We start from the raw sequence: 6,000 nt of genomic DNA, 5'->3' as shown, positions 1-6,000 counted from the left end.
GGGTAGATGAAGTTATATTCTTTTCAACCTGGATATCAAGTGGTACTTTCCAAAAAAAAATTAGAGGATCCCCAGGAATTTTCTGCCTCAAGAGGACACAAGACAGAAAGATTCCAAGAAGAAATAGTGGAAAGGACTACCTCTATTTTTATGTTCTCATTTATTAGAAGAAATAGGAATGTTCCTAGTGGTGCAAAAGTATCTAAATGGTTTAAATATCAAACCATCATTGATCTTGAGGACCAAGCATAGAACTTGTCACACTCTGAAAGAGCAACAGGTAAGTTTTAACCCCACATGGAGGGTTTTTTCAGTGTGTGGAATGGATCAGCCCTGAGAGAGACTCTGTAGCTGACTAATCAAGTCTAGGCTTCTCAAGTCTGATGAAGGGTGCTTAAGTGAGAGACAGGAAAGAAGCAGTAGGAGAAGTCACATTCACAAGTAAAAATTGGAGGAACGCAGTCCAAATTGGCCTTAGAAGAGGAGGGTCAAGGACATGACTTGGATAAGATCTGGCCATTGATCTTCTCACAGAGATGACAGTCAGCTGTCATTTTAAAATTCCAGGCAAGTGACAGTTTATTTTAATGTAAAGTATTAAAAGGGAAATCTGGCCTAGAGTTTCTTTAACCCTTGTATTAGCCACTCTGGTCCTAGGATAACAAATATCATTAATCCTTTGGTTTTGGATTGATAAGAATGTCAATCTTAAGAATTGATCAGAATGTCTGTTAGACAGAGACTGTTGGACCCATTTTTTTTCCCAACTCATGCACTTGGGATGCCCTTCCTAGAGTGTGTGTCACTTTTCCTGCCACCTTTACATGTTAAGGGGACTACTTATTACATGTTTCCAATATAAGCTCCCTTAATTGGACTTGAAATTACTAGATTTGATATATTAACTGCAGATCCTTCTCAGGATTGAGCAGTTCTGCAGACTGAAAATATCCTTCTTCTTGGTTCAAACCTCATTTATTTCTTTTTCAGAGAAAGACCTGTTTGAACCATGGCCCCTGAGATTAATGATGGCCTGATGTGTGAACAATTTAGATGCCTCTGCACCAGTTGTACTTAGCACCATGTCTTTGTCCAACTTCTGTTGCTAATAATGCAATAACAAAGACTGTCTTTGCTATGAAAAAGGGGGGTTTACTTTGGGTCACATTTCTGATCAGAGGTAAAGTGTTCTTATCTGGTTAGAAACTACTTTCTGGCAGAATCCAAGTACAATGCAAAATATTACAGAAATAGCCCCAATATATATGATCCATTGATTTTTTTGCCAACTTGCAATGCAATGGTAATTCAGGGGAGAAAGAATGGTCTTTTCCTCACATGCAAATACAAAATATATATAATTATAAAATCTAATAATAATATTTCTCATATTTGATAATAAAAATACATTGAGAAAACAAAAATATCTGATAGTTGAAATTTGGTAAAAATATAAAAGAAGGAACCTGAAACCCCAATCCTGCCTCACTTAGGAGCACTTACACTCCTTCTCCCTTGGGGTGTTATCCTGGTCTATTGTTTGCTTCTTTTGAATAAATATTGCTTTCCTAAATCATTTTTTATTGTTTGCTCTTGATGCATCCTGAAATTTCTTTCTGTGGTGTAAGTCAAAACCTGCCTGAGCTGAGTTGAGGTCCCCTTCTCCCTGTGCAGGATGTCCTTAGGGCTTCTCCTGTGACAGTTGCATGATTTCTGAAAGTATGTGAGAGGGTGATGCAAAGAAGTTTGAACAAGTGATTGCAAAGAAGGAATGTTTGGAGTGTAATAAATATACTCATTATCTTGATGATGGTGAGGGTTTACTGGAGAATACAATGTTGAAATTTGTGATATTAGACATTTAAGTGTTTATCATGTCAATTATACTTACTAAAATTTTACGAACATGTTTTAAAAATTACAGAAGAAAATGAATTAAATACTTTCAGTTACAAACTTTGTGGTTCTGTGGATTTATTTTCTGCCCAATCTACTTGGCTGTCTTCTCTAAGTGCTTGAAATGTGTGTGGACTACAATGAATGTGGTCTAAGGGGGAACATGGTCTAGCTTGGTACATTTTGAGTGAGAGCTCTATTGTGAATGGCTTGTTTAACAGGATGTGAACTGTGAGTCCAAAGTAAGAGCCAGGAGCAGACACTGTGCAGCACAGTTCAGAAAAAATAAGTCAGACCACTGTTCATAGTGTAAGCAGTAGTGTTAATGGGACTGAAAAGTGGCAAAACATTTTGGAGACCAACTTGGGAGAAGATTCAAAATGCACCCAGTTTTTATCTCCACAACACCATTTTTAAAAAAGGGTATGAGAAAATAGATAGGATATTCATTATGGTCTAGCACCTAATACAAATCATCGTACTCATCTAAGCTTTCAATTTATAGATGATGAAAAATAAGGAGGAACAGAGAGGAAAGTGGGAGGAGCCAAGAGGAAAACTAGGAGGTCCACTGCTGTCTTTTGTCCTTCCTGCTGCCTGTGCCAGAGACCTCAAACATGTGCCAACAATTTGTTAAAACAATGTGTTGCTATGAAGTTCTAGGTGTGCAGAGACATGACTCACTCAAGGCGATCCAAAAGACATATCAGAAACTGGCACTAAAGTGGCATCCAGATAAAATTCTGAAAATAAAGAGGACCCAGAGAGCAAATTTCAAACAAATGGCTGAGACACAAGAAGAAATTTTCAGATGCCATAAATGAGACATGTATGCCAAATGTGGCAAAGAAGGACGGATGGAATCATTTCCTAGTCCTAAATTCAGATGATGACTTCAGGCAACATTTTGGTGGAAGGGACCCATTTTTGTTATATTTGTTTGAAGGCCATTTGAGAATTTTGAGAACAAAAAGCTGCCTTGGAAAGCAGAGGCCATGTTGTGGCTGTTTTTTTTTCTCTGCTTTTAGGGGATTAACGCATTTGGACATGGATTTTTATGGATATGATACAGCCTATATTTCACTTGGCTCTGTAGGTCAGGGGGGCCTCATTCATTTGCTTCCATGTCACATAGAGGCATGGCATGAGAAACTTCAAATTCATATAAATTCCTGCAAAACTAATAAATGACATAGAAATCACCACAAAGAAATTTGTCAAAAATGGTGAAGAGAAAGTAGAAGTTAGAGAAGATGGCCACAGTTCCTAATGAGCAATGAGAAGGAGTAGCTGCTATGCTAGGATAACAGGTAGTTCATCCTATGCACAAACAGAAATGTAGAACTATCACCAGCACCATGTGAGGATCAACAGGAACTCTTTTTGGAAGATGTTGTTACAGGTCACTGGCTTGATGAGAAGCTGAGGTAGTCTCAGAGTCCCCTCTTCAAACCCCAACTCTTACAATTGTGCCAGAAAGATATTAGACATGTCTCTCAGAGTAACAGGTGTGAGTTCATTAGAAGGAACAGAAAAAGGGAAAAGAAGACACTCTGTCTTGTGGAAGGGCATCCTCTCAGGAAAGATGACACTCTTCTCCTGCCCTACAGTTGTATTGGGGGTATCCCAGGGAAGTTTATAGAAAGTCCCAGCCGGATCCACCTCTTGAGTTTTCACTGAAAACAGGATGACATCAGATTTTAAAAGTCTCCACCATTATAATTCTAGGTCACTTGGTCCAGAAGTCATGATTAGGGGGAATGATCCTTATCTCCCTGACTTCTGCAAACTGGTCTTTATAAGGATCACAAATGTTCCCCTTCAGGGAACCTTTTTTGGCATTTCTGGCCTGTATTTCTCCTACAGATAACAGATAGTATTCTGAGGAATGTGACATATTCTGACAACTTAGGCCAGGCAGAACTGGAGGCAAATAGCTTTTTTAAAAATAAAGCACTTGGAAGTTGGTACTGTGGACACACACATTAGAATTATTCCTTTAACCTTGTGTTCCCACTGCTCACATCTCTCTGTTCCCTATTTCAAACAAACCTTAGTTTTAGTGTAATTATACTTAAAGTATTTATTAGCATCTCATCTGAGCCCCTGCTGCTCCAGAAATCCCTGATAAACTCCTGAGATGCCCACATTAATGTGCATAGCCTGGGAAGTGTGGTATGTAGGTGTGATCAGAGCCACCATAGATACACAAATACTCCAAATGGGCAAAGCCTTTGTTATAGTTAAAGCAATATCCCAGGGTTTCATAAACTGACTTCCAGACCACTCATGTATACTCGATTCAAGCCTTTATTGAAGCTCACTGGTGGTGACTGACCAGAACATAAAGCTGTTCCCCTGATCAGCCCCAAACAATTGTAAGGGTGCCCCTTTTAAGCCTGAAAACCACAAAAGGGATGTTTGGGGGTTTAACCAATGCAAGCAAGCCAAGTTACAGAAGCTGGAGATTGCAATCAGGCAGTAACAAAGTACCTCAGACTGTATGATTCCTTACAGAAAATGCTCTCAATAGGCAAATACATGGAGAAAAATATGGATTAGTGGTTTCCAGAGCTTGGGGAAGAGGGAGCAGTTACTGGAGAATAATTATAAATGAGTATCCCATTTGTTTTTGAAGTGATGTAAATGTTCTTGACTATGATAGTGGTGACAGTTGTACAGCTCTGTGAATACTCAAAATTGAATGATTTCAAGGGGTGAGTATTGTTAAACCATAGTTTTGAGATGGAGAGATCTCTGAAATACAAGCTGTGCATGTTGTTAGCCTGGTCCATGGGCAAATTCCATAAGTCACTAGCAGCATTATCATGTAGCAGTTGGAAAAATGTCCACTGGATCTAAAGATATTTTGTTGGGCAGGAGGTGCAGATTACTTTCATTGAATCTACAATATATAGAGAGAAGAGGGATATGACTGGGATAGGAAGAGAGTCATTAGAGACATATTTCTGTAGCCTCTTAGTTGGTTGAGTCAATAAACAGAATAAAATTTTGTCTCAATGGCTAATCTTAAAAATATGGGAAAGAAATACGCTGTAGTTATTTTTTTTTCTTTCTTGGTTTAGCTTGAAACTATCAGTTAAACTCATATCTTTTCTTTCCTTCATCCTACTTATAACTGAATTTAGAATGTCTCAGATTCCTTCTCTTATCAATATTATGGTAAGCATATTCATCTTTTTACAAGCATTATTTATCTGATTGCTTTCACGGGTATTCATTTATTTATTTTTGTATACAGAGAGTAAAGCCAGGGATACCTAACCACTGAACCACATCCCCAAATATTTTTTATTTTTTGATTGGCACAGGGTCTTGCTCATTTGCTGAGGCTGGGTTTGAACTCTAGATCCTCCTGCCTCTGCCTCCCTAACTGCTGGGATTACAGGCATGTGCCAAGGAATAATAGTGTTATTTTAAAAAAGGCATGGTACTTTCAGTGAAAATTTATGGAAGCCCTCATTCTCGGGGTCATTTAAATGGAGAGTTAGCACCTAAGAAAGTGTGCCTGATAAATGTTTTGCCTCACCCTAATTCAGGCACTCAGGAGAGAAAACTAATTTTCATTAATTTGAAAAAAGACAGGTATCTGCTGATGGACAAACTTCTAGAAAATGATCCCTGCTTCAGAGGAAGAGACATTTGGTCTGCTCTCTTCTTGGGACAACATGTCAACATGAAGTACTTCCAATTGCTTGAAGTTGGTACAAAGAGGGATGGGGAAGTGTGTGGAGCTTGGATGACATGAACTACTAAACCAATGTGCTCCAGGTGGTCCCTGCCTCAGAACCTGCTGATGGACACACTTGAGGACCTGAGCCATTTTGATTCAGTCTCTGTTTCTGTCACATTGCCAATGAGGAGTAGGTCTGCTTATAAACAAGTTCCACAGCCTAAGCACCAGACGTTGGAAAAGGGATCAGCTGCTTCAATTTTTCTGGTGTGGGAGATTAAGGTCAGAGTCTTGTGTAAATGAGGCAAGCACACTACCACTAAATTATATACACAGCCCTTGGAAACAACATTTTTAAAAATTTATTTTTATATAATTATGAGTGCATAGTAAGTATGCAAAAAATTTGT

This window comes from Ictidomys tridecemlineatus, chromosome 8 (genome assembly GCF_052094955.1).
Source record: "Ictidomys tridecemlineatus isolate mIctTri1 chromosome 8, mIctTri1.hap1, whole genome shotgun sequence".
Lineage (NCBI taxonomy): Eukaryota > Metazoa > Chordata > Mammalia > Rodentia > Sciuridae > Ictidomys > Ictidomys tridecemlineatus.
Note: the sequence above shows the minus strand (reverse complement) of the source record.